This window comes from Cygnus olor, chromosome 16 (genome assembly GCF_009769625.2).
Source record: "Cygnus olor isolate bCygOlo1 chromosome 16, bCygOlo1.pri.v2, whole genome shotgun sequence".
Lineage (NCBI taxonomy): Eukaryota > Metazoa > Chordata > Aves > Anseriformes > Anatidae > Cygnus > Cygnus olor.
This window is the reverse complement of record NC_049184.1, coordinates 13,422,630-13,441,916: the sequence shown is the minus strand read 5'-3', so window position 1 is coordinate 13,441,916 and position 19,287 is coordinate 13,422,630. Positions and strand designations below refer to the sequence as shown.

Sequence of the window (19,287 nt, the reverse complement as noted above, 5' to 3'; positions counted from 1 at the left end):
ATTTATCCAATGAGATTTCCAATCCTCTTGCGCAGATACCCTGCTGCTAACATAGCAGTCAAGATCAGAGCACTTAATCAATCATTCACTGAGGACAAATATGCGTAATCTAAATTAGAACAAACCAAGGCATATTTTACATGACAGCCGTACAGATTTTTAAGAAAAAGCATTGGCAAGAAAATTGCATGAAAACAGCGTTGTCTTGTGTTTATGCTTAAAGTGGTAGGTTTCCGAAGAGCTTCTGCAGAACAAGGTAGCTCTGAATATACTGGGGCAAATTCTGCTCTCACTGATTTTGCTTCTGCATTTTCATTAACAAGCTAGGGCTGGATTTGGCCCCTCTGGCTCTGAAGCAGGAAGCGTGCTGCAGACCTCAGTGCGACGTAGACAGCTTCTTAAAAACCTTTCATATTTCATGATCGCTGTCGATTCTCTTATGATCAGCGTTGGTTCAAGCTCTCATGAATCAAAAATCAGTTCATGGCATGCGTCTTAGAGCAATCTATTTGTCTGCAGGTAGCAAAGTGAAACGGCACTTTGAAGAATAAAACCCCTTTGCCTTCAGAGCGACGCATGGGCGGCAGGGGAGGCTGGAGCACCAGACGGGAGCTTAGACCTCCTATTCAGGCTCAGCCCTGGGCATGCTGGGTGACCTTGTGTTCTCCTGTTTTCTTCTGGGTGAGCTATTATTTATCCATGATAATAAAGTACAGGATTCTTTAACTACAACTCATGGTTTAATCCATTGTTGCGAGTGGCACAAGCTCCCTTTGAAAAAAAATACAAAAATAAAAGAAATCAGAGGCATTAAAGGGAGCAAAGAGCTGAGCTTCTTTAACTGAAGCCACTCAACTTTCATCAGAGGTCAGGCCCTTGTAGCCCTGACTCTGCAGGTGAGATCTCCACGGAGGACCATCCTGGCAATGGCCTTTGAGAGGGGATGGATGCCCCACAGCCCACAGCGCATCAGCCCTGGGCACCCTCCTGGGCACAAGGTACCGAGCAGACAGGCAGCAGGAGGGCTTGGGCCCAGCATAGGGCCTCTGAGCAACACCTCAAGTGAGGGCTTTTGCAAAAATGCTGAAAATATCCTTGCAAGCATCCCTTTCCTACTGCCGTCTGCAGTGAGCTCTGCATAGTTCCTGTCCCAGTTCTTCCTCTGCTTCTCCAGAAGGAGCAAATGCTCCCACAAAAGTCTACACATCACCAAAACGTCCCGTAAGCCATTTATTGCTGTGTTTTTGGTACTTTTGCATAAGCATTTTAGTCCCTGTGTGAGATCTAGCACGCAGCAGAGCTCATTTCCCCTCCTCTGTCTCCAGGTTTCGGAGGCACTGGCCAGGTTTTCCAGGGACAAGTGTCCAGTCGTCAGGTTCTTCTTCCAAGCAGCTCAGGGAGGCAATGCTTTGCTGTCAGTACTGCCGACGTTGGTGGGTTTATTCAAACTGGTAGGGAAATGTTGGTAGAATCAATGACCCGATATTGCTTGAATTAAAGGCAATGGTAAATGACCCGGAAATGCCTGCAAAAACAAATTCAGGGCAACAACGAGGGCCTTGGAATATCTTACCGTGAGAGCCGAAGCAGGAATTCATATGCTACCTTTTATTTTTGTGTCTGAAGGTCAGATACAGATTTTAGTAAGGTCTCCAAGCAGGAGAACTGAGTCTCAGCTTCAAAGATCAGAGCTGAATGTGAATTTCCTTTGTGTCTCAGGAAAAGATAGAGCCTTCATTTTGGTCTAAGCCCATCTCAGGACTGAGAGAACCCTTGCTTCTCCAAAGCCTCCTGGAGTTAAACCAAATACCTTCCCATTAGCACAGAGACACTCTGTAAAATGTGAAAATCCTCTCTTTCTTTTGCCTCCAGTAAATGAAGAACCTCTGCCCCTTCCCATCCAGCCTGGATATGTTTTTAAAGTGTTGACTTCTTCCTTGTTTGCATCAGTTTCAGTCCGCCAGCTCCTGACAGCTTGAATCAAATGTCTGCCCAAACCTAGATGGCCCAAGGAGCTGGCATGGCTGAGGCACAGCTTGGAGCAGCTGGAGCGATGTGGTGAGCATCACATCGAGGATTCACCGGCCTGATTTATGAGGTACCCCTGACAGCCCGGTGACTGGAGGAAGCACGAGTCCAAGCTGACACCATCTCCCCAGGAAAAAAAAATTGCCATGTCCTTGTCAGCGCCGGGCCCTCACCTGACTGTCTTCCTCCCTCCATTTCACGAGGTTTTTGTGCAGGCTGGAGCCAAGCATCCGGAGCAGAGAGGACAAAAAGGATCCACAGGCATGAGCCACCTGGAGCGATGCTTCTACTTTCTCCATAAAATTTGGGGAAATCTCTTTGAACCACAGTTTAAACTGAGATGCTCGGTTAATCCCCCTGCTAAAGCACCTCAGCGCATGCCCTGGCTTATTTTTTTAACTTAGCTTTGTATTTTCAGCTGCTCAGGTTTCATCTCAGTCACTTGAGCAGGAGGCTCTGTGTGAAGGTGCGCGAGGATGGACAGGAGCATCCAAATGGAGGCCCCCAGATGCGAGCGTTTCTCCCTTAACCTTCCTGCACCATCGGGAATAATAATTCCTCGCAGGGCTGTTGCACAGCTTGATTCATTAAGGCTTATGAAGAGCTTTTAGCTCCTGCACTGGAAGGCTCTGTGCGAGTTATTTTGGACTGCTCAGGTGTTAGGAGCCGAGGCACTGCAGCAGGAATACAAATAAATCAAGAAGCGAAGCTGCCCCCTTCCCGCATGCAGCCCCTGCCCCCCACTGTTCTCCATCACTGCTGGTGTCAAACAGTTAATTTACAAGCCCAGCACTTTACAAAGCCCCTGGAGCACCAATTGTCCCTTTCTCATGGAACATCAGCTCCTCAAAAAAGCCAGCTGAGTCTCCGGGGTCACCCCACTCCTGCCCTTCCTAAGCCCCTATCCAAAACCACACGAATATTTATTTCAAGTAAGTCCATTCCAGCATCATCCCTGTACAGCATGATGCTGGAAGTGCTGAAATAACCCTGGAGGAAGGGGTGGATGCAGTCAGGGCTCTGATCTGTGCCCTGCGCCTCATTGGAGAGGCAATATTCAATCGGCAAAGGTGACCCAGATACCCCACAGGGGCGCAGCCTGCCCACGAGAAGCTGCAGCAAGGCAGCATCCCCATTCCACAGCCGGGTAGAGACAGAGCAGCTCTCAGGCCAGCAGGACAAACTGAGAGAGCACTGGGAAAAGAAGCAGGCTTGTGGCTTGGAAAGGTAAAGGCGGTGTAAGTCTCACATGGCATTTTTTTTTTCCTCCCTCCCTCTGTCTCCCTCCCCTCCTCCAGTCTGTTGCACCGGAGCTGTCGGCCATGCTGTTCCAGTTCAGGGGCTCCTGCAACAGAAAAGATCAGCTGTTGGAGAACCCATGGAAAGCCCTGGGGGAGAGCCATGGCCGCAAGGTAATCAGCAGGCAAAGTTATTACCATTATGCTGCTAATTAATTCCCAGCTCATTACGTTTCCTGTGGCTAATTTGTACTCGCCGCTGATTTGATTAAACTCATCTCTATGCTAATAAATGTGTTTTCCATTTGTTTTAGCGACTGGAGGAAGAGAGCCCGGTATTTACATATTTTGACGTTTATCAAATAAAACGCGGCGCCTGAATTAATTCTGCTCTGATTTATAAGTGGAGGGGAAGGGGAGTGCCGGGACGCCGGGGGTCAGGCACGAACCGTGCGTGCGCGGCGGGGTGCGCCGGGGGGGCTGCAAGGATGCGCGGGGATGCTCGTCCCCAGCGGTCCCCATCCTGCCCGAGGATGGGGCCCTGCAGGGTCCTGTGGGCACAGCCAGCAGCCACCCCGCTGCAGGGTTATGGCCACATGGATGGAAACCCGAGTGCCCTCTCAGCCCGTCCTGGCCACCTTCACCATCATCGTGGCCACCGCGTCACCTCGCTGGCACCCTGCTGCCGTTGGTGTCCCCTTCTGGCTAAGTTCTGAGGCACGGGGATCTGGTTTGCTGGCACGTTGGATGGTCCCCACACACCTCCCCGAGTGGATTTTTCTTTGTCTTTCAGAAATTGCTCCAAGTGAAGAGGAGATTTGCGCTGCAGCACCTGATTATGAGCAGGGACTTCGTTTCCAAGTTCCCTGTGGCAGGACTCGCCACAGCAACATTGGGCTCTCCGTGTCCTCATCAGGCCCATCCAAGCTGTAGTGCATATGCAATCTGTACATTTTAGGCACCCATTTTTCTCCTCTCTCCCCACATTAAATGGCAGGGAAGAAAGCTGCCGTCTAAACCCTAGAGTAATCTTTGGGGCAGATCTTTAGCAACTGCAACTCCATTGGAAACAGTCGTCCTATTCCCCATAATTAGCTGGTGCAGTATCATTCTGCTCTTTATCTGGGCCAAACCCTAACAGGAAAACACTCTGAGAGTGTCATTCAGTGGAAGTCATGCTTTTAAATCACTCAAAGGTTTGTGAAACCCAGCTATTCCTTTTCCTTGGAAAACTGATCATTATCACTGAGTAAATCCCCTGTACCTACATGTGTGTGTCCATGTGCATCATATTGTGTTTGTGCACATACACATTTGTCACCAAGCTGGAGGCCAAACCTCTGAGTGGGCTGAGATTTTTATTTTTATTTTTTTATTATTTTTTTTTGCTGGACATTTGGCTTAACCCCATAGGGATTTTTCCCTGTACTTTCTTGCTTTTGCTGGTCTCTCTGCCAGCCCTGTGCTGGGCTGGGCTTTGCGACGGCACCCCAGGCCAGCAGCCCTGGTGCAGCCCGCAGCTTCCCATGGCTCTCACAGCAGAAGTTTCCCAGCAAAGAGGGGCCCTGCCGATGCCACTCCTCGCTCTGGCACTGCGATACCTTCCACCGCCACTGCCTCACCCCAGGCAGTCTGGAAACAGCTTGATTGCTTAAGTAACAATTAACCGCCTCGTCTTTTGGGAGTGCTTCTGGTGTGCCATGCTCAGCCCCTGCCCCGGAGAGTGTGCTCCCTGCCGTGTTACCCAAACTGCCGCCCCTCAGCTCCGTGCTGCTCCTGCACGCATGGAAGGGCACCACCGAGCCCACCCTGTGGCCACGATGAGGCTTTTCCCTGCCCCATCCCCATCTCCCCCGCCCATCGTGCTGTCCCCAGCCCACTACCTTCTCCCCATCCCACCGCCCTGCCTCCTCCTTTAAGCTCCTGCACAGCTTTCTGCGCAGCACAGGACTACCTCTCTGCCACCTCGCCCAGTTTTTTCCAGTGTCACAGGGATCTAGGTCTGCTTTGCCTCTGTAGCAGAGGGGTCCCCAAGGATTATGTCTGCATGACAGGGGTGGGAATGGTTTTAAGAGCAAGTGCAGAGGGCACTGTGGCCAGCCACTGTCTCCTATCCATGTGCCAGGCTTGTCCCCGGTGCAAATGGGGCGGAGAGCATGCATGTCCCAGCTCAGAAAAGCTGGCAGTTTGCACAGGACACTTGGCTATCGTCACCAAAGAGCCCTGCTCCAGGCACATCCTGACATGAGCCTGAGCCTGGTCCTGAGCACCACCTCGTCCCGTGCTCACACAGCAATGCAGCTGCATTCGAGGGTCCCGGGCACTACGCAGCATTTTCCCGGTTTCATTAGGATAACTGGCTAAGCCACGCGCCGGTGCGAGTGCTGGACTTTTTGTATAAAAGGTTTTAAGCCTTTGCAAGAACGGGAAGTATTACTGACAAAAAAAAAAAAAAAAGCCTTGTTTCACATTAACAGACTTTGCTTTTCCTTGCGAAGGTGGGACAATGGCCACACGCCGCGTGGTATCGGTGTCACAAAGAACAGCCCCAAAAAGCTTCAGCTCAGGACAAATAAAAGTAACATTGATTCCTTTTTTTTTTTTTTTTTTTCCAGCTGGTATCAATACATTAAACAGCCACGCTGGAAAAGTGAAATTGATTCAAGGCCTTCAGTGCTCCCTGCCAAAAAAAGCCTCCTGCAAGGATCTATTCTGTATTGAATTACAGTCTGGAAAAGTTCAATAGGTTATTGTACAAACAGAGAGCAAAAGCCCGTCAACAATGGAGCGAGAGTGATTGTGAGGCTCCTTTGTGCTTGCCAGCCCTGAGCCCCTCGCAAACTCGGATGTTAAATCAGTTTAATTAAAACGCTGGGCTTCAAATGCAGCAGGTTTTGTGATGCACGTCCTTGTGCAAAGACAGGTAGGCTGAGCGGGCTGAACCTGCCTGCACCGAGAGCTCCTCGGGCCCTTTCTTGGGCCCTACAGCCAGCAGATTTTTAGAGCAGCTGACCACATCGGACACCCTCAGCTGCAGCCCAAACTGCCCCGTGCCCGCCTGCAGCCTGCCTTGCACCAGGCAGGGGGATGGGGACCCCATGAAACACCCATCTGAGTCCCAGCCCTGCTGGGTGTGCTGGGAGAGCTTCGAACATCGCTTGGCATCTCGCTGCCTAGGTTTGTGCATCTGTAAAACCCAGGGTCGTTCTGGCTGTACTGCTCCAGGGCCTGGGGAGCTTCTCAGGAGCCGAGCTTTCCTCTTGCAGCGAATGAGCAATGTGCAGAGGTGACCCCAGGGGCTGTCACGGCTCCCTTCGGCACTGGGTGCTGGCACGCAAGAGCTTGGGTGCACACCCAAGGTGCGTGGTCCTTTGGCCAGCCCCTGAAGGGGACTGGACTGGGCTTTGAGGCAGGATGAGTGCAGGTCCCTTGGCTCTGAGACCCTCCAGTGCTGTGTCCTCCTGCATTTTGTCCCTCTGCCAAGCCTCTGGGGACAGGACAGGCAGCAACAGCTCCCCAACAGCCCCAGGGTGTCTCCCCAAACAGGGCATGATGCTCCGAACGGGTGGGAGCAGCTCACGGCGCTGTGCTGCATCACAGCTTCTACATCCCCCCTCTCCACCTCTAATTAAGATTCAAATTGAGTATAGAAATTATGTGTAAGTAAGATGCTAATTATTAAAGTCATTGATCTCCCAGACAATAAAGCAGGCTAGCTTTCCTGCGCTGCCTGTGTTTTGAGGTAGCTCTGAGCCCTTGTGATTGCAAATGCCTGTGATAGCTGAAATATGCGTTTAAGTGTGTAAATGATTGATTTTGTGGGGCGGTGAAGTCCCCATCTTGCTTTGAACAGAATCTCTTCACAGCATCCCCAGCCCCAGCCGACCCCAGCCACACATCTGGCTCTCTCGATAACTCAGATACCAATAACAACATGCATTAAACTTTCTTCCCCCGTCTCTCCGGACATCTGCCTGATGTCCTTGTCCTCTCCTCTAGCCATAAGAACAGCCCCCAAAGCAGAGAGGGTGTTTGGAGAAGCCAGGGCTTGGTGGGCATCCTTCAGAGGATGCTGCCTTATCCATCCTCTGCTTCAAAACCATCCCCACCATCTCAGGAAGGAGGCAGCACAGCCTGGCTGGGCTGTGGGGCTGAGCAGGTTTGTTCATGAGCCCCAGAGCAAGCACTCGGGGCAGAAAGCATCACGATTTCATCCCCTTGGCCCCACACCAGGTCCCCTTTGTGGCTGAACATCCGACCCAGGGAATGGGGCTGGGGGAAATGGTGGATTTAGCTTGAAAAGATATATAAAAGGATGGCTGAAAATGATAGAAAAAAATATATGGAAAGCAGAGCACGACCACCAGGCTGCGTGCAAGAGAGCAAAGCTGCAGGCTGGGAGGGTCAGGGTGGCCGGGGCTGTGGTGGCTGCAGCAGGGAGGACTCAGGAGGAAGGGAAGGCCTGGGCTGCAGAAGAGAGGGATGTCAGCCTGGAAACACAAAGTGCAGTACCACACTGCACCAAAACGCTGGAATTAACATCAAAGCAATCCTGGAGCAAATGAGATTACAGTATGCATGTTAATGAGGCAGCAGCGCTAATCAGCAAGGATGCCTCGCTAGGAGGGCTGCACTGCCAGCTCGTGATTTGTATTGTTGGGCTGGACTGGGCTTCCTTTTGGAGAGAAGATTTTGTTTGGTTTAAAAACCGTCAGTATTTTGTGGGGTTTCTGGCAATCTCAGATTTGATTTGATTTCTTCAAGTAGATGTCTGGCCCTCCAGGGTACGGAGAACTTGGAAATGGGATTGAAGTGGTCCCCAGAGCCAAGCTGAAAACCACTCCAAAGCCAAGGAGCAGATAAAAGTTGCCCAAAATATTTTTTTTCCCTATTTTTAAACCTCATTATTTTTAAGCCAATCTCGCCACTTTGCAGAGAGCTGAATGCATGACTTTGCACACAACAGGCAGTGCTCTGTGTGTGTGCGTTGAGCTTCCCTGAGGAATCTGAAGCCACTCGAGATCCGAGGGGTCCAGCTCTGCTCACACCCACAGCAGGTATATTTCTGGTGCCACAATGCTGATGTCAGGATTATCCTTCACCACTGGGCACGTTGCCCCTTTTAAGCACATGTCCCTGTTCGAAAAGTGGAGCTTTTTAAAGTCAAGAGCCCTAAAAAAAGCACTTGCCTGGGAGTCACGTGTCGTCAGGCGAAAAGCTGTGAAAGGGGCAGCCTCTCCCCAGAGGCTGAGCCGGGCTGGGGGAAAGGCTGGCAAGAGGCCTTGGGTAAGAAGGGCATCGTGAAAAGGGAGGGATTGAGATCAGGAAAGGCAGATAATCAGCTCACAAGAATTAAGAGGGCAGGACCCACGGCCGAGGAAAGACATCAGCCCTCTTTCTGCTACCACAGAGCTGCCTGAAACCTGTGATGCTCCCAGAGGCCGGCAGTCAGGGAAGCTTTGGAGCAGGGGCAGGAAAAGAGAAACCTTCCTGGAGATTCTCATCTGTCTCTGCAGCAAATTAACCCCTAGGGAGACAGAGGGAGCCGACAGCAGCCACAGCAGGGGCTGGGAGCCCTGCTGCCGAGGTGCAAACCGCAGGGCTGTGGCCACATTGCCCTGGGAAAGCAGCCCCGGCCCCCTCAAACTGCCCCTCTCAAGCCCTTTTCATGGAAAAATGCCATTCTGGTCAAGTTCCTTTGCAAGGAAACCAGGCTTGTTTTCATCTGTTTTTCAAACAGCCTTTCTCCTTGATTGGAGAAATTGGCTTAAATGGGTCTCTTTCTCTTTTCTTAAGCAAGGCTGCAATTCATTTCTGCTTCCTTCTCTTTTCACTGGTAATCTTATTTGCTGAAATTGTGAATAAGCAGGGTTTGGGCTATGTGAGTGTTTATAGAGTGGAATTACATGTTTTATGTGAAAGTTTGCAATGCAAACATCTCTTCTGCAGGTGGCTAGGAGTAAGGCGCAGCCACGGGCACCAGGAGGTCTGGTACTCACTTCCCAGCCCTTGTCCAGCTCTAAGAAAACACCTGATGGCTTTTAGCTTCAGAAAGGGTGATGATGTGTCCCAGCTTCACAAAGATTTTATGTGCCTTGATGTGGAGGTGCTGCAGGAACGGGCTTTCAGCACAGCTTTTCACCCTCTTCTTCCACCGAGTGAACAGATTCGGGCAGAGGGATGGAGCAGGAGCCGAGCACAGCCCTGAGACGGTGCAGATGTACCTCCCTTCTGCTTCGGCTCTACATGGCTGGGAAAAGAAGCTGTTCAGCAGTGCTTTCCGTGCCAGGGAAATCATTAACAAATTAATCATTTACTAATTAAACGGCATGATACCCATGTAAAGGGAGTGTGATTATCCTCTTCTGTAAGTCAGGAAACAAAATGGTGTTTCTGATTTTAGACCAAATTTGCCCTTCTCGCAACCCTGTGACTTCTGCTGCCAAAACCATCGCTCTGTGGCCAAAGCAGCTTCTTTAGCATGCCCATCTCTGAGCACCAACTGGAGAAACCACCCTGATTTGCACCACTGCTGCCTGGTGGCTGTTCCCAGGCTCTTTTTGGAAAGGGTCAGAAGGTAGTTTGTTTGCGGTTATTGTTTTTTTTTTTCTTCGTTTTTGTGTTTGTTTGTGGTTGTGTTTTTTTTTGTTTTTGTGTGTGTGTGTGTGTGTGATATTTGTTTGTTTTTTTGTTTGGTTTTTTGTTGTGTTTTTTTATACCCTTTCAATGTAGTGTGGATGCTGCAAGTCCCAGCCAAGGAGATGTGGCTGCATCCTCACTGGGCATTACAAAGACTGGCCGAGTGTATGCACACCCTTTGCCACCCCTCCAGATGAACCAGTCTGCAAAAATCCTCCACAGTCAGAAGGAGCAAAAGCCAAAGCCTGATCTGTTTATTTTCACTCTTCTGATGTTATTTAGGTCATGTATTTGAGATTAAGCCTGAGCTTTATCCCAAATGAGCAGCCTCTGGCAACAGGCAGGATAGGTGAAACCTCATCTGTGGCATATGAGCATAGATTTATTTTAAAAGCAAGAAAGAGGACAGAGTTAAGTGGGAAAGGCAGAGCACTGACAGTGCTGATCTGAGAAGACCATGGCAGTACCTTCCTCATTGCATGCTTGGAGCATGTCTTTGGGATGCACTAAAAGAAAATCCAAAGCCAAAACGCCAAGTTACTGCATCATGGGGATGTCCACAATTCCTCCACCAGAACACCTACCACTGGAGTGCTCAAATAGAGCAGAAACTCCCCCGAATTGAAGCCAAAACATATTCCTCTCCTTTGTGATCTCGAGGTCTCGAGCACTGCAGCACATAGAGCTGTCGCAGGTATTTACTTGTGCTAAGTGCAGCTCATTATTATTGCCTCCTCTGGAGTTGTGCTGCAATGAAGATTAATTCCCCATAGCCTTGCCCAATAACTTTTGGAACAATCTACTTGGCAGCCTTCTTTACTTTGTGTTATGGTTTCATATACTCAATCAATTGCGGGTGTCATACGGTGAAGGGGGCCTACCTGCTGCCAAGAGAAAAGCACACTGGACTTTGCTGTGAGGTTGTTTGCTTTGTGGTGTATACACAGAACAGAAGTTAATTCAGGAGCAGCTAGGAAAAAAAAAAAAAAAAGAAAAGAAAAAAAAAAAGAAAGATAAAAACAGAGATTAGGAGTTCAGAGAAGTTACGGTCTGAAAACCAAAACCTTGCTGACTCCGAGAAAGCAAGAGATACCTAAGATGGCTCCTTTCCCCATCATAGATCAAAACAAATAAATAGAAGAAGGCGGATGGAAATGGAGCATATTATTTCACTCCTAGAATAAGAGATGAACAAAACCAACTAGGCTAGCTTCACGTGTCTTAAAAAGTACCCTAGTCAGCCACTCGCTTTGTTCCTTACGGTGGCCATGAATTCTAACAATTCTATAAATTCTATATAACTATAATTCTATACATTCTATAAATTCTATCAATTCTATCCCATCTATCCTAGGGTTAAATAAGCAGGCAGCCCAGTATGGCTTTCTGGCTGCTCTGCCTCAGCAGAATTTTGTGGGGGCAAGGAAGCTCAAGAGCCCTAGAGGTGATGACCGGGGGCCTCCTCTTCCTCACCCATCTGCTGATCCTGGGGCCGTGAGGCAGCTCTTGTCCTCTGGCCATGACAGCAACATGCAGCTCTGAGCAGCCCCTGAGGATGCGGATCTGGGCTTTTTGCTCCTTTCCAAGGCTCCAGCCCCGAGCCCAGCGCACAGCCTGCTGCCGCATGCACCGAGGACCAGCCCCATTTTTCTAAGTCAAAGCACATCTCTAATTCAAATACAAAGTGAAAGGATGCTGGAAAGCCACTGGCCTTTATGGTTTATTAAGCTTCTCGTGCAGGCATTAAATTTAGACTTTTTTTTTTTAAAAGACCAGAGCATTTCACCTCTGCGCGGCTCCTCACAAAGCCCACCGAGCAACCGTCCCTCCTTTAAAATGATGGAAGAACTATGGGGATCATCCTGTGTTTGTTGCCAAGGGATTGTTTGACTCCATTTTTTTTTAAGAAGGAATAACAGTCACATTTCTAAACAGCTCTTTATTAAACCGTCCAAACACATCATCTGCACTGGAGGATGTAAGGGCTGACACCAGACAAAACCATCAGATTGCTCTGAGAAAATGCATTGGCTTGTCTTGACAATTTAGGACTCTGTGGAATACTCTGTTCATATTTGCTGTTGATTTTAAGACTGAAATTTGCAGTATGAAAACAGACATGTCCAAGAAAGCATTGCTCAGCTTAAACTTAAAAGGACAGAGATGCAAAATTACAGCGGAGAGATGCAGCTCCTGGCTCCCAGCCCTTTCTTAGGAACCAGCTTTCACTTTGCCTTGGGCTTTTGGTCTATCAGCATCTAATGAAAGATGACAGTGCAGGCTCCCTTAGGGGCTAACGTGGGCAATTTCAGTTCTGGCATTTTAATTTATCTGTAACCAGCAGTTTTCAAAAGGGTAGAGCTAAAAAAGAACTTGGCTTGGTCACACACAGACAAAAAAGGGGGAGCTGTGACATAAAATGCATGAGGAGGTTTGTTTTATTTTAACTCCTTGGGATCCTGGGAGGAAGACGCAGCACAGCCGAGCCCGTGGCGATGGCTGTGCTGTTTGTTTGAAGCTATTAACTCTGTGCACCAAGTAGCTGGTTTGCCTTTCGGTGAAGTCCGCTCCTCCATGGTTTACGGCTGTTGGTTTTAGTGCCGGGCACATCTACTATATTAATGACAGCTAAGGTCCCGACTTCTCCTGTTTATTAATCCCCAAAGTTGCATTCAGACACTGCAAAGGCAAAGGGTTAGCTTAGGATCACCAGCAGCCATAAATCCAGAATTAAAAGCTGCAGGTTCATTTCCAGCCCAACCCATGGGGCTCAGAGCCAGCTCTGAGCACCCGCACACTCATTGCATGCGTGTAGCTGCCCCTGCACCCCAGATGCAGGGTCCAGATGCTCGGGGCCGTTTCCCTTGCTGGGTTTCCGTGTGCTTGGGTGCACATGTGGGACTGAAGGTTCTCATGGCAAGATCGGTGCTGACACAGCCGGGCACAGCGGTAATGCTGACAGCAGCGTCTGGCAGCGGTTCACATCCGAACCTCATCAGTAGCTGTCGACGTTGCCATTTATTTGTTCCGCCGCGTTTTCGATGCGCCCTGCAGGCAGCTGGCTGACCTCGGGGCACCCAACATCATCGGTGAGCTCCTGAAGGATGGGCCTGATCCAGCCTATGCTTGACCTGGTTTAGGGCTGCAAAGGCTTCATTCGGGTTTGAATGGGTTAATTTTTTATTTCTTTTTTTACTTCTTTCCACAGAGGAATCTCACTTTGCCTTTTTCTCCCTGCTGCCTCTAGAGGACCAGGCGATTCTAGGCACAGCTCTAGCAGATGGTTTTGGTGATGTAAAGCGCAAGGGGATCGCTCCCAAGAGCTGCTGAGGCAGTTAAGTCAGAAATGAACTGATGCATGCGGCATGTCATATCCCCTGCTCGGCCGCCTTCGGACAGTTTCCTTGGCACAGGCAGCCTGCACCGCCCTGCACGTCCCCATGCAGTGATTTACCCATGGAGATTTCTCTGCATCTGACCCAAAATTAGCTGAAATGGGTGATCAGCCCTTTTATAAGCACTCTGAGCTATTCTGAGTCAGAGCAAGCAGCGTGTGCTGCTCAGGTGATCGTGCAGTGAGTGAAATCTAAACCAGCAATGCCTTCACTTCTCTGGCACGGCACGAGCTGCAGCAGGGTGCTGGGAGTGCACCAGGCACGGGGCAGTGCCAACTGCACTTTGTTGCAGGTCAGGAGAAATTTTCTGAATGTTTTACAAGCTGTAATGTAAAACCTTAACCTTTTGTCCACAGCAAATATTGCCAAAGTTGTTTGAGAATGAGAGAAGCAAATCTATATTTTGTCAATATTAGTCTGGAAAATAAAATATGAGAACCAGAAGCATTCAGTGCTGAGCAAATGAAAACTAATTTCTGTTACGTGAGAACTGACTCTTCCTCTCAGTGAGATTTTCCTTACTTTAGTAAGAAAATCTAGATCTATACTAGGAAATCCAAACGTTTTTCAGCAGAACTACAGGTAATTTATAGACAAGCAGTTCTGAAGTGCATGCAGCATTGCAGGGCGCTGTGCTAAACTCCATACATCTCCTGCTGCCAAGCCTGGCTCTCCATGCGGACGCTTCTCTCCAAGCAGCTGTGCACAATGGACCCGCGCTGCCTCTCTGATGAAACTCTCTCCCCTAAATGGTTAAAGACAAGAAACCAGAAATGATCCATAAATTAGGTCTGGCTATAGGTTCAAAATCATAAGTTATGGCCTCTTGACCTCATACTCTGAGGGGAAATCAGAAGCATTTTTCTGAAGAGCCACCACTGGAGGAAGGGAGGTTTAATATATGGCACAGCAGAGCACTGATGCAAATAAATACAACGCTGCATAATTGCAGGGAAAATCAATAAATAGCATGTTGGCTAAAATGAAGATATACTTATTGAGGTTTCGGGTTTATATGTGTGAATGGCTTTTTCCCTAGAAATGAAGAGATTTTTTTCCCTGCGTAGAGGCTCTTTAAACACAACAAAGACAATGGCTCCTCCACCATCCCTTTTAAAACAAGCGAGTTTTATCCACTGTCTTCCTCAGAGCAGCTATCTTAAGAGTCGTGATTATTAGCATAATTAATAACTCCAGTTTGCTCATTTGAAAAATTCCAGCGACATTGCCGCTCAGACACCGTGTCAACGCAAGACACACGAAATCGCTGTGACAACTGTTTTACAAGTTAAGGCTTTATTGACGAACACCGCAAAGAGATGAAGCCCAGAGCAAGTCCCTTTTCACTTTAATATTTAAACCTCTTTTAAGAGTCCGTCAATATTAACTCTCATAATTGATGCCGACAGTTGACTGTCTGGCCATAAAAAAGACAAGTGATACAATAAAAAACTAATAATAGCAGCCACCACACGCCGGCCACCGCAGCGAAGGGCACTGAGGTCTTGCACCCCCGATGCAATCGAAGCAGAGCTCATGCTGTTGTGGGGGAGTGGATTGGGGCCTTCAGGGTGCCACCAGGCTCTGCTGGTGGTTTTTCTCCTGACCTCCTGGGCCACGGCAAAGGGCTCACACTGCTCTCAAGAAACCTGTCCTTGCTCAGCCCGGAGACTGGCCGATGCTTTTAATAACCAAATACCATTTGTAGGTAGTTAACCTCAGGATTTCCAGCATTAAAGATATTTCCCACAGGAACCAGGGAGCACTGCAGGAATGGATAAATGCAAAGTTCATGGAAGTCGATGGGAAACAGTATACAGCCCTTTGCAAGTCCCGGCACATGGGGAAAATATCCAGCAAGCGTTCTGAGCGCCAGGCAATGGAAATATTTATTTATTGGGCAGAGCCGCCTGCTTTTCATTAACCTTATTCTGAGAAATGAGTCTGTTGTTTCTGCTTAAACTTTGGGCTAGAAGTAGTAAAAATGGTAAAAAACATAAAAATGAGTTCTAACGCAAAGCATTAGATAACCTGAAGTATGGTTATTGTCAGTGCTTGGTCTATAGCACAGAGGGAGTTGTGCAGTAGCTCTCCATCCCCGTTTTTTGACTTGAGGTATAGAGTAGTTTTGCTGGCCTTGATTTCTACTAGCATGCAGGATATAGCATAAAATCAAACCCAAAAATGTATCGTTGTCATTGAAGCCAACACAATAGTTTGAATTTTTACATTTTTTAAACTTTCTGAAATCTCCCTGGACAAACACACCACACTTCAGCTAAGCCATTTTCGATACCTCTGCTCTTACGTTCAGCCTTAAACAAAAAGCAGCAAATCTCCTCCTTAGCACCACTCTCCCAGCAAACACACTCTTGCTCTGCCAGTGTTTAGCTGTGTGTCCCAGCCAAGGGTTTTCCTTTTGTTCCTGATGCTTTTTCTCTGTGCTTTGGGGTTCTCAAGGCGTTTTTCACTCCTGACAGAGGAAGACAACAACAGAGGAACTGTGATTAAAGAGACAATGAGAAGTCCTAACCGCTTCCGTGTGGCAGAGAGCAGGTTACGGATTTAGCACTAACAACAGAAAATAGGAGAGCTTTGTAGCAATTAAAGCTGGTCAAAACCCAGCAAATGCTAGAGAAAATAGGAGAAAAAATCATTGCGGTATTACTAGTCTAAAAAAAAAAAAAAAAATCAATATTCTTATTGTTCACTGCAGGAGTCTCGCAAGAAGAGAAGAGCCATGCCAAAGTCTCATGGCTGACTGCAAAATAAAAGATTGGAGGTTAGATCCTTATCAAAAATGGCAATGGGAATCTTTTGTTTAAGTCACCTATTTAAAAGGAAGCTCTCCTAAATACCGCATTTAAGACAACCACTGACATGAACTAGCTGGCAGTAACTGAGCACGCTTTAAAAAATTGTATTATGTTCTGCAACAAATGAAACCAAGTTAGAACTGCATCCATGTGCACACATGTGTGCGCAAATGTGCTGGCAAGTTTCATGCCCAGGAAAAAGGCAGGTGGAGAAAATTTGGTGATTTTTGCCTTGAGCCTCATCTTAGAGTTCTTCTTTTTAATTCTGACACCACAAATAAAATATCATGTGTACTGTAAACTGCTCCTCTGTACAGTAATGCATTTGTTACCATCGTGGCTCTTATTTAAGCATCTGACTACAGTAATTGTTTTATACATTAACCATACTCCCTGATGGTTGCTCTATTATCTTTATCCAAAATGGTGCTTGCAGATATTAGCAGCTTGATTACTTGTTTTATTAACAATTTCAGCCCTGTGTCAGCACTGATTTGGTGACACGGATGCAGCTTGGAGTTTTCTCTGTGCTTTTGTCACTCGCTGCTCTGCGCTGTCCTCATCCTGGAGCCTGTATGATGCTCGGGCTGGGCTCGAGGTGTGCGCTAGTGATCCATATGATGAAGGCAGTTTGCTGCAGACAAGCATTTGCATTCAGCTGGACACCAGGGCCAAAGCCGTGCACAAGTGATTTGTGAAAAAACAGGCGTAGAAATGATGGATTAGAAAGGGGGGGAAGGACGCACAGAATAGCAGCCAGGCAGCGACTCGCTCTCCATAAATACTGTGGGTGCCAGTGTCTGTGTGTACATCTCTGTGTGGGAGCTCGAAAAGGCAGGACCAGGTTTACGTGGCCATGCACGGGTGCTTTTTATAGCTGAGCAATTCCTGCAGTGGAAGGGGGTGAAGCTCACTGCTGGGGAGGCAGGAGGATGTAAGCACAGAGTGTGACGTCCCTTCATCCCTCTGTAAGCCACGGGAGATACAAGGGATGGATGCAAATTGCTCTGAAACCCTACAGGATCTGTCCAGTGGCAGAATCAGGCCCTCAAAGGGGCAGGCAAGGTTTCGGCACTGCAAAACCTTCCTGTGTGTGTGTTCACATGTCACTTCTGTCACCAAAAGTAAAACCAGAGTTTGATGCCAGCTATTAAATACCTTCATTATAAGGGCATTCCTTCCAGCTGACTTCCAATTTTGTCGTATCTAGGGGCCGTATGTTAATAACTGCATGCTAAGGACAAGTGTTCTTAAAAAACACTGACTATTTAAATTCTCACAAATAATATGCAGCTTCTGTGTTCTGACTGATAGATATATTGTTCAGCCAAGCCACCATAAAGGCAATAAATATATGTACTGTTATGGGTCATGAGTTTAAAAATTAAATCAAATGCAGAAATTGAGTCTTGACAGAATCTGAAGGGATAATGTCTTAGCTTCTCCAATTACGCAGTTCAACATTTGGATAAATCATATGAAAGTAAGTATTTAGCCCCATTTTTCATAATCACTATTAATGAGAACAAAATGGGAACTGAGGGCAGAGGGAGAGAGTTCTGACAAGATAAATAGCATATGGGGTGTGTTGTCAGCCACAGAAAATCACGGCTGTTTAAACCCCCTAAACAGCAGGAAGAAAAAATGCAGTAAAGAGAGAGAGAGAGAGAGAATATGGGCATGTGTTCTTATCAGCCACAGCCTCTGTGTTGGGGCATTTTAGATCTGGCTTCCCAAACATGACTCAGGGCACAGAAATACCTCCAAGAGCACCCCACAATGGTGTGAGTGACCAATGTCACCTGATTGAACTGGTGCCTTTTTCATTATCTAAGCAGTTTTAAGACCATGCTAAAAATCTTCATTTAAAAAATAAAAATAAAAACAGATTTTCTCCTTGGACAAGGCCCTGTGGGCTCAGGACAGGAGGCTGTAAGCACCTTCAGCGGTCTTCTCTTTGTTTTATGGCAATAAAAACAGAGAAGAAAATGTTTTGTTTGACCTGTGGGTTGTGTCAGTGCTCGTGCCAAGTCACAGGCAGGATGCGCGGTGCTGAAGCGAAGGAGGGGAAGGTATGAATTCTGCAGTCATTTTCCATCATCATCTCCATCTTTCCTGCATTTAATGTTGAAATCTCTTTAAGCATCAGCAGTAGAATTACTCTTAGAGAGTCTCTCAAGAAATTAGATGGCGCTGAATTGAATTCATTTCTACTCCATTTTGTCAGAGGCTAACTCCACGAGAGCCAAGCTCAGGGCCTGCAGCTTGAGGCCTGCAGCTCAGGGCCTGCAGCTCGGGGCTTCCCACTAGCATGGAGCTTTTCCCCATCCCAATTTCATCCCACACTCTATCTCAGGGAGCACTTGGTGCACGAAGCCGTGTTCCTGCTCGGGCGCAGGCAGCAGCTGAGCCCTGGTGTCTGACATCCTAAGGACTGGCTGGAGCCAAGCAATGCGGCCTACAGATACCTGCGATGAGCAGTGCACGGTCACCTCTTGGCACAGAGTTACAACATCCCCGCTGTCGTCAGCAGGAGTTTGCGGTATTAGGCACACACACATATCCTCTGCTGCTCTGAAAACGAACGTTGTGTTGTAAACCTCTGCATTAAGCTATAAATACCCCAGCAATCCAGGGGAGAAGGGACCGTTCCAATATCTTATGCAACATTAGCAGCTAACAGATTAAGCGCGTGGGGCCTGGGAGATTAACTCCTTGAATCAATATAAAGTGGGGAAGCAAACAAACAGCTGGCTGGGTTCCCCCAAAATACAAGTGTTTGATTGTGGCAGGCTTCAAAGCTCCTGCTTGACACAAAATAGGTTGGGTGCCCTCCCCTGCTGCGTCCGGGGAGCGGAGGGTGGCGTGCAAATAAATAAACATAGAAAGATTACTGCTTACTCCTCCCCCTGCCAAAAAAACACCTCCCAAAGAAAAGCAGGAAAGCAGCAAAAACCGCCCCAGAACATATGGCGGAATCAAGCGCAGGATCCCCCGTAGGTTTTGGTTGTACAAGTAAATATTAATCTGGGGGGGATACGGGGGGCTGAGATCAAACGAGCTGCTCCGGTTTCTATAGGGAAAAGGAGTTCTTTGATGTCCCAGCATCTTCCCCGTGCCGCCTAATGAACTGAAATTGTGACACAGTGACATCCTGCAAGGTTTGAAAGC

The 19,287-nt window shown here is 48.0% G+C and overlaps 1 long non-coding RNA gene across 1 annotated transcript; it reads left to right on the top strand.

Moving 5' to 3' along the window:
- Nucleotides 1-1,956: 1,956 nt before the first annotated feature.
- Nucleotides 1,957-15,975, top strand: LOC121079232. Its single transcript, XR_005824947.1, has 3 exons — nucleotides 1,957-2,058; nucleotides 3,327-3,440; nucleotides 13,114-15,975. It is a non-coding gene; the product is annotated as an uncharacterized LOC121079232 (long non-coding RNA).
- The last annotated feature ends 3,312 nt before the right edge of the window (nucleotides 15,976-19,287 follow it).